This window comes from Elephantulus edwardii, unplaced genomic scaffold (genome assembly GCF_000299155.1).
Source record: "Elephantulus edwardii isolate Elephantulus edwardi_28Jun2011 unplaced genomic scaffold, EleEdw1.0 scaffold00163, whole genome shotgun sequence".
Classification (NCBI taxonomy): Eukaryota; Metazoa; Chordata; class Mammalia; order Macroscelidea; family Macroscelididae; genus Elephantulus; species Elephantulus edwardii.
In genome coordinates, this window is record NW_006399913.1 from 499,668 (window position 1) to 513,701 (window position 14,034).

The following is a 14,034-nucleotide window of genomic DNA, read 5'->3' on the forward strand; positions in this document are numbered from 1 at the left end:
GGCTGATGACCTGCTCTTCCTTCTTTTCCTTTCCCTTACGAGGTGCCATGTCTGCTCGTCGTCTCCAGACTCCGCCACAGGAAAGCACATCTTATATTTTTTAAATCCTTAATATGCTGAGATGAGGTTGTTGGATGCCCTCAAGTCAATTTAAATCCATAGTCAACACATACGACAGAGTAGAACTGCATCAGAGAATGGTCTAGGCTGTAATCTGTGGGAGCACATCACTAGGTCCTTTTCCCATACAGCCACTGGTATGGCCACAAGGCCTACATTTCTGTTAGCAGTTGAATATTTAACCATTCCACCAATAGTTGTTGTTAGGTGCCATTGAGTCAAGTGCAACTCATAATGATTCTGTGAATAACAAATCTAAATCCCGTCCTATCCTGTGCTAGCATCATCATCTCTGACATACTTAAGCCTTCTTTAAAGTGAGAGCTAGATCTTATTGTTTCTTAAATATATGAATTTGCTCAGTTATTTTGTTCTAACTTCCCTCTGTTCTCTGAGATCTAACTTGTTCAATTGAATTTTACTATAATTTTTTTTTCATTCAGTATTTATTTCATTCAAACTAGGAACCAGACAGTGGAAATATAATTAAAAAAATCAATGCAAGCCTTATGTTCATGCAGTTTATAGCCTAGTGTATGGAAATGCATTAAAAGAAATCTGTCTTCAAAGAAGTGCAGATGGCTGAGTGGACCTTAGAGTCAACGATGGTGAGTGTACAGCTTACATACTTCACACGTGTTATCGGGAGGGGCTAATCCCTGGAAAATGGCATCGTACCTGGAAAAGCGGAGAGACATTGAAAGAGAGGAAGCTCCTCAATGAGATGGATCGACACAGTGACTGCAAAAATAGATTAGGACAGCATTAGGCTGAGTTTCAATCTGTTGTACAGAAGATCGCTATGAATCAGAATCAACTCAGTGCAACCTAACAAGAATAATGCCCAAAGAGAATATAATGGCACATTGTGATAAATGTTATAAAAGAAAATATGTGATGTGAAGTTATAGGAGGAAAATCTAAGATATACTGAAAAGACGTTCAGGAACATTTAAGATCTGAAAGATCAACAGAACATGTAGGGCAGAGCTGAGTGAATGAAGAGATTATTGTTGTCCAGTCAAGTATGACTCACAGTGACCCTATAAACAATAGAAGTGAACTCTGCGCTATTCTGTTCCAGCCTCATCATCTTTGACATAGTTGAGCCCATTGCTGCAGTCACTGTGTCCATCCATCTTCCCCTTCTGGGTCTCCTCTCCTTCACTGATCCTCCACCTTTCCAAGTGCAATATCCTTTTCCAAGGAATAGCCTTGCCTAGTAACATGTCAAAAGTGTGAGAGTCAAATCTTCATTGTCACTGCCTCTAAGGAGGACTCTTGAACTTTTATCAAGACATATCTACTTGTTCTTTTGTCAGTACATAGGACATTCAATACTCTTCTCCAGCACTACAAGTCAAAGGCATCAATTCTTCTTATTCTTCTGTTACCCTTATTCATTTTCTACGATTTTGATGCATAGCAGGTGATTGAGAGGACCATCACTTGAATCACACACACCTTAGTCTTCAAACTGACATCATTACTCTCCAGTATTTTTGAGAGGTCCCTGACAGCAGACTTACCCAAAGCACTTTGTCTTCTGATATCCTGACTGCTGGTACCAACGGTGTTAATTATTGACCCAAGCAAGATGCAATCAAAGACAGCTTCAATCCTTTCTCTATCTATTATTATATTGGCTTTTGGTGAGGACCATTGTTTTCTTGATGGTGACATTAGTCCATACTAAAGGCTGTAGTTCTTGACAATCTGCAGCAAGCACTTAATGTCCTCTTTCTTTCAGCAAGCAAGGTTTGTCATCTATATAGCACAGATTGTTGATGAATCTTCCTTTGATCCTGATGCCACATTCCTTTTCAGAGTCCTGCCTCACAAATTATTTGTTCAGCATATAGGTATAGGTGTGCTGAATAGATACAGAGAAAGGATACATCCCTGAAATACATTCATATAGCCCTGGAAGGATATATGAATAGGTATAGAGAAAAGAGACATCCCTAAAATACACCCTTCCTGATTTTAAATCATACAGTATTCCCTTGCTCCATTCAGACAATAGTTTCTTCACCGAGGTATGGATTTCTCATGAGCACAATTAGATGTTCTTATTGTTTTCCATAATTCTTCTCAATGTCAGCCATCAAATACTTTTGAATAGTTAATAAAACAAAAAATAGACTTTTTTGGTTTTCTATGTTTTCAGTCAGGATACATCTGACATCCTTAGGGATAACCTTCATGCCACGGCCTCTTCAACACCCCATTTCAACTTATGGCCTTTGTCTGTCAATATATCATTCTAATAATTTTTGGATGATCTTCAGCAATATTTTGTTTGCATTTGATATTCATTATATTGTTCTAAAATTTCCATATATTTTTTGTGAATGTGAACAGATATGAATCTCTTCCAGTGAGTTGTTGCTTAAAGTCTGAAACAGAGGTTAGCAGGCAAGAAGTTCGATAGAGCACTTCAACTAAGATGCAGAATGGCTGAAGATAGGACTGGAGATGTAGCAGAGGCCACACTCAGAGAGACTTTAATGAGGACTGTGAATTTAATATGTGAGGAGTATAGCTTCTGAAGTGTGCAAGTATGATCTAAATGGCCACTTGAGTTGCACTGTGGATTAACTGAGATCAAGCCAGTTGCCAATGAGTCTATTCTGACACGTGATAGCCCTTGTGTTTCAGAACCAAAACCTGTGCCACAGGATTTTCACGGCTCTGGATTTCTGCAGGCAGGTCACCAGGAATTTCTCCCAAAGCACCTCTAGGTGGATTTGAATCTCTGAGTTAGAAATCAAGTGCTTACTCATGTATGCTGCTCTTGAATTCCAATGTTCATAAGGGTACATGGGAATAGGTTTTGAGAAGGATATGTATAGAATTGAAATCAGAAACTACATCATTTTTAAGGAGTCTAATCTAAAGCAGGTATGAGCAGGTCCCTTGTGCAGGGTCGTAAGTTTAGGGAATCCTGAGAAATAAGATTTCTGACATACCCATCTTTTCTGAGGACCTTGCTTAGTCCTAACTAGGGTGCTCATATTGGTATATCAGACTTGAGATTGAAAATTCATGTTTTGTGGAAAATCAGCTACCTATGTAATTAAGTATTAAGAGAAATGTCAGTCTTTTCTGAGCTCTGGCTTCAGGGGATGAAATTCTCTTTTGCTTCTGCCAAGACCCTCTCGATTTCTCATTTCTCTTTAAAATGTAAGATATTTGGCTTTCACAGTTTACCTTAATTACCCTCAGGCTCTCATTGTCAGTGTATCAATCAAAAGTCAAGCGATTCCATCGGCTTATAATTACCACCGCTGAGAACTCTCTCGAACAAAGTTGTTTTCTGATACACGGGGAGTCTTTCTGAGCTTAAATTGTCTTCTTGCAACTGGATTTCATTACAATCACCTAAGCTTTTCCTCATGACAGAAACTTCCTCTAAACATCTCAGATATCTAAGTTAGTGTGCTTGCTAGTGCATTCAATTCTACCAGTGATTATTTAAATTCAGCAGGTGAAAATTTTAAAAATTACTCATAATTGCATCACAGGAATTATCCACCTTCCTCTCACCAGTAGGAATGAGGTTTTCAATGTCAGATAGATGGGAGGCTGCACAGCAACAAAACAGCAATTCGGAGGTTACTTCCTAACAGGGCTTCAGCCACCCCCTGTCTCCACTTGAATTCAGCTTATCCTGGAGTGATAGGATTATCTATTTTTTTTCTGATTACCGGGCAAGGATTCAAAGCTTTTAATTTCCTATCTAGCCACTCTTTCCCTGGGAGGAACGGTATATTAAAGCTTGGTACTTGCCTTCTATGAGAACAATTTCTAGAGAAAGAAGCAAGTGAATAACAAGCATCTGACTGCACTTTGTAAAATAAGTGTTTCAGTTATGAGGGAACAAACTGGGGGTGTTCTCTCACAAACCTTTTCAATATATGTGCAGAACTGATCATTTGGACAGCTGGTCTTTATAAGGAGGAATGTCGCATCAGGATTGGAGGAACACTCATCAACATCCTGCATTATGCAGATGACACAACCTTGCTTGCTGAAATCGAGGAGTACATGAGGTGTTTGTTGCAAAATCAAGGACTATAGTCTTCAATATGAAGCTCAACATCAATAAAGTAAAGGTTCTCACCACTGAGCAAATTGGCAACTTCGTGACAGGCAGTGAAGAGATTGAGTGTTAACAACTTCAGCTTGTTTGGTTTCACAGTCAGCTCTCATGGCACCAGTAGTCAGAAAATCAAAAGACTAATTGCATTGGGAAAGTCTGCTGTCAGGGATCTCTCTAGAGTACTGAAGAGCAATAATGTCAGTCTGGAGACTAAGGTGTGCCTGAGCTAGGCCATGGTCTTTGCAAATGTTTGCCATGAATCAGAGAACTTGACAATAACAAGAATGATAGAAGAATTGATGTCTTTGTGTTGTGATGCTGGAAAAAGAGTGTTGAACATACCATGGATGTCTAGGAGGAAAAACAGTTCTGTTCTGAAGAGGTTGAAATTGAACTGCTCCTGGAGGCAAGGATTTTTGAAGCTCAGTCTCACATACTTCGGGCACAAGACTGGAAGTGCCAGTCCTTGGACAGAGACATAATGCTTAAAAAGTAGAGGGACAGCATAGAAGAGAAAGACCCAGAATGAGATAGATTGACTCAGTGACTGGAGAAATAGGATCAAGACTGTCAGAGACAATGAGATTTCTTCAGGATATGGCAGGATTCAGAGCTAATGTTCATAGGGTCATTATGCATTGCAGGTGACTCGATGGCACATAACAACAACAGTATGAGTTGTACTCAACCTGAAGGCACCTAGCTACAATATGACATCTAAAGCTTTAGCCCAAGTACCTATTTTTGAGCTAATATATCTACCATTTGTTAAAAAAATTAGCATGAGTTCTACATGAATTAATGCTTAATATGTCTAAAAGTGATTAATTAGAAGCTTTCAAAAATCAAGTCCATATTAAATTTTCACTAATCAATGAATGACATATATTTCAAAGCTATTTCTCATGTCAGTGACTTGGACATCGTCTCTAATACTAGATCATTTTTTTTTATCCACATTTAACCTCCTACCTTCTACAGATGGCAAAGCTGGACTGTCTTCAGTTCTTTCTAACTTGCCCTCTATGGCCCAGCCATCTCTTTGTGTAGCTCAGAGCCCAACCATCATTACAGAAAATACTACATTAGACTTGTTACTAGATTCTAGCTTCAATTATCTTCTAATCATGGAGACCAGACCAACAATTAAGAGTCAAGCAATAATGAGAACTTCCTTGAGAAATTCTGATTCTGGTAAAAAGGGAATACTATCTTTTTTTTTTAACTGGCAGAACCACAAAATTCCACTAGTATATACTGTAAGTGTAAATACAAAGTGAAAAACAAAGGCCTGATACAAAACAGGAAAGACATACACATTTGATCCTGCCCACTTGCACCTGTGTCCATGCTCTTAGCTTACATCCATTTAATATTAGTGCCTCTCTCACCAGCTGATACTATTTAAAAACTTCTCTTGTCCAGAAGTATACAGAAGTATGGTAGAGAGGGTTTTCCGTTTACAGCTCCAAGCATGGAGATGTATATAGACCATTGCATGATGTTTCGCTATCAAGTACCTTGTGGACTTCTACAAGTAGGAGATTTTGCTCCATTGAAGAAACAAGTACAACAGAGTCAGGTAAGTCACTATATCAAGGAATTTTTGCCTAAGGAAGCCAACTATCCACCACTTCCCCCAGCTATGAAAGTGCAGTGACTATGCTTGAAGTCTTTTTGCTAAAGATAAGCTGGAAAAGTTGCAGTTGGAGAGAGGTACTTCAAAGAAGGATATAGCTCTCGCTTACTTTTTCCAGTAATTTGTTGAATTGTTCTGAAATGGTTTTGGTTTACATTTAAGAACAAATAAAATTCACATGTTCGCACTAGCCACTGTTATTTTACTTTTGCTGACTACACAAACTCAGCCTTTGTAGTTAAGTGGATTCTGACTCCTGAAAGCCCCATAGAACAGAGCAGAACTGCCCGCAGGGTTTCCAAGCCTATATGTCTCTGGAAACTGTGAACTTTGATACATGGCTATGGCCACGGAAGGGCTTCAGGCCTTTTATTCATGGGATCACTATGAGTTGTGGTCCATTTGACAGCACTCAACAACAACAACACAGCAATCTTTACATAATCTAAATGCTACATCGTTTTTCTGCCAGGTAGCTGGTGAATTCCAAACACCAACTTTTTAGTTAGCAATGAAGTACTTTAACCACTGTGATCCTGTTTAAATTCAGTTTAGGGAAAAGGTAGTATGATACCTAGGAGATTCTAAAACTCAAATTTTAGTAATTATCTGTTTATTTGGGGACAATCTTGAGAAAGACAAAGAAAAATTACTATTATATGCTCAGAACTATTTACTAAAAGAATAAATTCTACTCTGGAAAGCTATGAAATGAAGAAAAGAAACTATCCCATTAATGTAAAAAACCCAGGCCATTTAAAGATAGAGATTTAAAGATAAGATACTCTGAAAGATAAAGAAACGGCAAGTCCAAAGGAATTAGAAAAGCCCGGAACATGGAGGGTTGGGGAAGAGTGATTGACAAATGACGAATTTCTGGTGGTACAGTGGATAAAATACCCCGCTGCTACCTGAAAGGTTTGCGTTTGAACCCACCTGCTTTGATTTACTTTGGAATTGACAAGTAAGTGGTCACAGGTGGTGCAGTTGTTAAACCTCAGATGCTAATCAAAGGTCCTGTTGCAGTTTGAACCTGGGTTGAGTTCACCAATTGCTCCAGGGCAGAAAGATGCAGCAGTCTGTGTCTGTAAAGATGATGAGTTTGGAAACCTGATGGGCTCTTCTAATCTGTTTTATAGGATCACTGTGTGTTGAAATTTACTCACCAATAATGGATAATCAATAATGGCTTAAAATGGGCAGATTTAGGAAACCCTGGAGATAGAAAATGGGGATACAAGAGAAATTTATTCTGCAATTTCTCAGATATTTCTTCTGATCGTGAAAACAGACTATTGACATTTCCAGTCAATTTTGTGCTTTCTCTTACTACTTCCTTATCCTTTACAGACTTAGAGGTAGGGTTCTCTGATTAAGGAATATGTTTTCTTACTTTCTCCTGATTTTCCTCGAAGACAAGGGGAGAGACCTGCTATGTGACATAAAGGCTGCTATATATTCTGTATTCGAGGTGCAATATCTGTGGAGCCCCTTGGCAGGGGGAAAGGAGCATCTTACATGATTATTAGGCTCATTCTAAAAGAAAATGAGACATAGTAATGATTTTGTGCATGTAAAACAGGCAGTTCAAATTCTGATGCTGCTTTTTAGGAGAAGCATGAGTAATCCTCCTGTGCAGTTTTATAGCTTCTGAAAACCCATTAAAGAATCAGCTATGAATCAGTTCTGACTCGATAACAACGGATTTGAGTTTGTTTGGTTATTTTTGGTTTTCATTGAGTGCTTACTATTTTACTGTTCAGAACATGTTGAGGGAAACACTACTAGCTACTATGTGATAAAACTAACATACATGGATATAAAATTTAACATCATAAGGAGATGGTGCATCAGAAATTTAACTTTGTCATTGACATCTGCTAAATACTTTCTCATCTCTTTAATAATATCACAACATGTGCTATGTTAACTTGCATGAAGAGTATCTGTCTTATTTTCCTTGTAAGATTAATATGTTGTTATTGTTATTATGTGCCATCGAGCCACCTGTGACTCATAGCGACCCTACATGCAACAGCACTAAACTCTGCTCTATCCTCTGCCAATCATATTGTCTCTGAAAAACCTACCCCCCTTTATCCCAGTCACTGAATGATTATTGTGTGTCTTCCTATCCTGCACTGTCCCTCCACCCTCCTAAACATGATGTCCCTCTCCAATAGCTGATTATGTCTTGCAATATGTTTAAAGTATGTCAGAGAAAGCTTCAGAATCCTTACCTCCAAAGAGCAGCCTGGCTTCACCCTCTACAGGACAAACATGTTTCTTCTCTTAGCAGTCCATGGTATATTCAATATCCTTCTCCAACACCACAACTCAAAGGCATCAATTCTTCTATCATCCCTAGTCATTGTCCAGCTTTCGAATGTGTAACAAGTAATTGCAAAGACCATACCTGAATCAGGCACACTTTAGTCTCCAGACTGACATCATTGCTCTTCAGAACTTTGGAGAAGTCTCTGACAGCAGACGTTCCCAATGAGCCAAGCAAACTAAAGCTGTTAACAATCTCAATCTCTTTGCCATTTATCATAATCATCTCATTGGTAAGAATCTTTGTTTTCTTGATGTTGAGCTTCAATTCATATTGAAGGCAGCAGTCCTTGACCTTCTGTAGCATGTGCCTCAGGTCCTCCTCAGTTTCAGCAAACAGCTGTGTCATATTCATAATGCAGATTGTTGATGAGTCTATCTCCCATATTTCTCCTCATAGAGCCCAGCTTCCTGGATAACCTATCTGTTCCACATATAGATTGAAAAGATATGGAGCTAGATCACAACATTGGACCAAATAATGTTCATACACACACTCTCATATACTCACACACTCAATCTCTAGGATATTTCCATCCTATTTCCTAGAGTCTGCGAATTTGTTACTTTGCATATCAAAAGGAATTTTGCATTGTAATTAAAATTAAGAACCTTGATATGGGGACAGTGTCCTGTTTTGTCCAGGTGGAATCTAATCATATTAATATTAATAGCTAAGAGTTTCCCCCCTATAGTCTGTCAGAGAGAAATATGACTACAGAAGAATGTTGAGAGTGATACTTTGAAGAAAGTGATGCTGTGATGATTTTGGATATGGGCTAAGGGATGTAGGCAGACTGCTGTTGTAACTACTGCCAACTGTAGTTAGGTATACTGTCAGATCTGAACCACACCATCATCATAGCTTCTATTTTTAAGCCCGTTTCTGTAGCCACCGTGTCAAACCAGATCATTGAAGGTCTTCCTCTTTTTCACTGATTTTCTATTTAACCAGTAGCAAGATGTCCTTCTAGTTCCTTCTGCCCAAACTCAGGAAGACCAAGACTCATAGTTTTGGCTTCTAAGGAATATTTGTGCTGTTCTCTTCAAGTTACATCTCCTGGAAGTCCCTGCTGTGGCCTGGTTGGGTAGTCAGTAAGGAGGTGAACTGTTTTCTCAAAGATGATGGCTTTCTGATACTTAGAATCAAATAGCAGCTCTGCAAAGAAATATGAACAATCCTTTCCTGTGTGATTTACGGCCTCTTGAAAACCCATTGGTGGATCACAAATGACTCAGTTCTGACTGATGGCATTGCAGTCACTAACACCATAATCCAAAGGTGTCAACTCTTCAGTCTTCATTGTCTAGCCTTTGCCTTCATATTAAACAATAAAAAAAAAATAGGATGATTTGGGTCACACATGCCTTAGTGCTCATGTAAACTTTAAACGGAGTCTTTTGAAGTACATTGTTTGAATTTTTTGGCTGCTAATATTATGGTTATTGATTATGAATCCAAGAAAAATTATATTCTTAACTTCAGCATTTTTGCCTGTATTATGATGTTTCTTATTGGTTTCCTTGTGGAGATTTTTGCTTTGTGAAGGTTGTTTCAATAATTGAGGTATAATCCATACTTAAAGCTGTAGTCTTCAGTCTTCATCAGCAAGTCTTAATGCTCAGCAAGTAGTCACATAACATGTATATCATGAGTGGTTAATGAGTATTTGTAAAGAAAAACAGATTGAATTATTCTCTCATTATACAGATAGAATAAATATGGTGAAAGGATATAATTCTGATACATGTCTTTCTGGATTGTAAACCACACAGTATCCTCTTGTTCTGTTGTAATAACTACCTCTAGAAATTGGAAAAGACAAGAAACAGGGTTCTCTCCTACAGTTTCCAGAAAAGAACTCAACCTTACCAAACATTGATATTTTTTTGGTCCAGTGAAACTCATAGCAGATGTGTGGTCTAAAGAACTGTAAGATAATAAATTGGCTCCTAATCCAGGCCATTGGAGAGAGGATGAAAGGCACCCAAGTATAGAGGACTCTCCTTCACAGGGTTGCTATGAGTCGCCTGCGACTCGACGGCACTTAACAACAACAACAATCCAGGCCATGGTCTTCACAATTACTTGCTATGCATCAGAAAGCTGGATGATGATGAAGGATGACAGAGAAGAATCAATGCCTTTGAGTTGTGGTGATGAAGAAGAGTCTTGAACATACCATGGACTGCCAAGAAAACAAATAGGCCTGTCTTGGAGAGAGTGAAACCATATTTCTCCTTGGAAGCTAGGATTTTGAAGCTCTGTCTAACATACGTTGGTTACATGGCCAGGAGGGACTAGTCCTTAGAGAAGAACATCATGCTTGGAAGGGTGGAGGGAGAAAACAGGAGAGGGAGACCCCAGATGAGATGGATTGATAACATAACTGGGGTGATGGGGGTTGGTGTGATGGAATTAGTGAGACTGGCTCAGGACAGGGTGGAGTTCAAAGCTGCCATAGTACATAGGGTTCTATGGGTTGCAAGTAACATGATCACACATAAAAACAAGTATGAAGAAAGTTCTGGGGGCCTAGTAGTAAAGAACCATGCTGCAATCTCGAAGTCACCTCGTTCAAATCCACCAGCTGCTCCATGTGAGAAAGATGGGCAATCTCCTCCTGTGCAATTAAACTGCCTCTGAAAACCTGATGGAGGGTCATCTATTAATCTGTTCCAACTAAACTGTAAACAACAACAACAACATTGGTAAGAAGTTATGCTCAAATTCTAAAGATGCATGGTTCAAATGCACAAGCTGCTCCATGGTAGAAGGCAAGCCATTTCCTCCTGTGCAATTTACTGCCTCTGAAAATTTCCTGGAGGTCAGCTGTTGGTCAGTTCTAACTCGACAACATATTAATGGTAATACATTACTACAGGAATAGAAAATTGGTATTTCTCCATATTCAGCAACCATATACTCCTTCCTGCTTTTACTGCCCATCTGTATTCCTTCCCTCTGTGTATACATGAACATATATTTACAGACATGGCTAACCTTGTTGATAATTCTGATAGGAGTGTTTGGAAAACTGTCATATCCTGATACAAAAGATGGGCTGAATGCCTGGCATGGTATTTTACTTGCTGTAGCAGCAGTGCAGTGACTCGGAACTTGTTTGCCCATGATCTTCCCAAACTTCCCATCTCTATTATGTTGTATTGTGTCCATCCTGACTCAGTTGAAGTCTGTAGGGATTTGTCTGTTAGGCCAAAGGTTTTATTTCTCTGATGGTTAAAATCCTCCCCCAGGTTCATGAGGAAAACAATGGGAATCTCCTCCTGTGCTATTTTCAGCCTTACAAGCCCAGTGGTGGAACAGCTATGAGTCAGTTCTGACTTAACAACAACATGGTGGGGAATGTGTGTGTGTGTGTGTGTGTGTGTGTGTGTGTGTGTGTGTGTGTGTGTGTGTGTTTTCTTTATTAGGATTTCTGGTTTTGTTACTTTGATTCTTGAGTTATTTTGATAGTTTACAGCAGTCATATCTTTCTACATAGCTAATAAGAACCTATTTCTAAATATATCATCTTTTGTATAATTTACATGCATATTAGTCCCTATTTTCTTAATATGGCTTCAATCTGAATTTTTCTAAATTTAGCATGTTGCAATGGCTATTTAAGAAACACTTTGATTTTTAAATATATGCCAATTGGAAGTAAAAGTTTAAGTAGTGATTAGATTTACAGTGTCCTTCAAAGAGACTAGCAGCCTGTTACCTATCTTTGGAGAGATCTGTCAGCACAGTCCACGGTGACCCCCACGGCTAACTAAAGACCACCTGTCTGTCGTGGTGTGAATCCCCAGTGCCTCTGAGGGAGAAGGATGGCTGGTCTTCTCCTTTTGCCATTTACAGCCTCAGAAAACCAGTAGAGGGTTGTCATGAGCTGGAGCCAATTGAACAGCAGTGAATTTGTGAGTTGACTTCTCATAGATTCTTCACCTTTCCTGTCATTTTGCCTTTTTAAATCTCTGTAGCCTTTTTCAGTACCATGATGCAAATACATTAGAAATAAAAACTAAAAACAATATTCTGGAAAATAACTCTACAGTAAGATGCTACATGTGGAAATACATTTGTTACAGCACTAAACATGGTAGTGAAAAATAAAGAAAATGTGCAAATGTCCTTTGTCAAAGAATTGGTTAATCATGATTCTTCAGCATAATTAACTAACATATACTGTGAAAAGTGCAATTAAAAATAGTCTATGTTTTGTTTACCATGCTCCCCAATTCCCTTAGCCAGAAATGGGGTGCCTTCACTCCTAAATCTTGAGAATCCAGACTTCCTTCTGTTGAGTGTTTAGTCCCATGTGTTGTCCCTTTGGCCTCTGGGTTGGGAAGAATGCTGTCTCTGTCCAGGTTTTTATATATGTCTTACTTTAAATTCAAACCAGTTTGTGAATCAACTGATTTTTTTACTTGATAACCAAGTATTAGGTTTTGCGAGTGGAGGGAGGTTTGTAATGTGAAACAACTTTTTGTCTTTCCCCTCTTCTTGTTATAAATAAATTAATGGAAAAAAATAATTCCTAAACAAACAAACAAAAAAAACCCCAACTAGTCTCCTAGGAACCTTGCCCTGTTCTGAAAACTGTTAAATGACCTCTTTTAACATTCTCTAGGTCATTGTTCCAGGCACTGGGTCAGTTAATCTCATTGAGTGTCTGTGGTGGTAGGACTTTGGAAAATGCCTTTTCTCTCCATTGCTTTTGCCTCCACCTAAGGCAGTGTCTCCTGCTGCTTCAACTGTTCACCATTGATCAGCATTCTCAACAATGATAATGTCAACATAAGAGAGAGACCTAACTAGGCAGATAAAGAGACGTTACCAAGGTGTAGCCTGGCGAGCAGGTGGTGTTACGACCAGAGCTTTTGATATGGGAGCCTTGACACCAGGAAAGAAGCAGCAGTAGGGAGAAGAGCATGCATACTTTCATGCAAAATTTCCTGCACCAAAGGTATGTTGCTGTTGACTGAGAAGCTGCCAGGATTAATTAAGGGGTCATATCTTGTTGACTAAGAAGCTGTCTGCACTAATTGAGGGTTTATGCCTTGCTATTAACCTGGCTTGGGATTGCTATTTATTGAACCTGGACTTTCACTTTTTTATATCCTTTACCTTTTACACTCCTCAACATGTTTTCCTATTAAACCCTACAATTCTGAGTGAAAAGAGAGAGAAAAAATAGTCTGGGAAGAGAATTACCTTCAAATCCTAGCTACACACCTAAACTACAGCACAGACAAGTGAACATGGGCAACCCTCTTACTCTATTTGAGTTACCATTTCTTCTTTTAAATATTTAATAAGTTGATGATAGGAAAATGAAATTACTTAATGTATGAAGTGCTTAGAACAACTTTTAAAATATCCTAATTAGTAGCTAAATTGTAACATTTCCATTAGCTATTTTTTAAAAAAAGAAATTAGAAATCATTACAGTGTATGCATTGTGATTGTATGAAATGTAAGGAATGCCATATCAGTATGAAGTCAAAAGAATGATTGTTTACATTGACGTTAAGAAGTTATAAAGCAATAATGCAAACATAGGCTGCATAGTTTTTGTGTTTGGTTTTTTGTTTGTTTTTTTTTTTACCTTATCAGACTCGATTTTGTTTATTGGAGCCTCAGTCAAAGTGTACAGAGCAAATATGCTTTCCATTCAACAACTATTGCACATTTTATTTCATGATGTTGGTTTCACTCAATGTAATTGGCCGCTCAATGTAATAACATTTCCAATATCCTCCTTCTGTTTCCTATTTCCACATTCATCATCCTTTTTAACCCTGTCCTGCCTTATGAGCTTTATTTTAG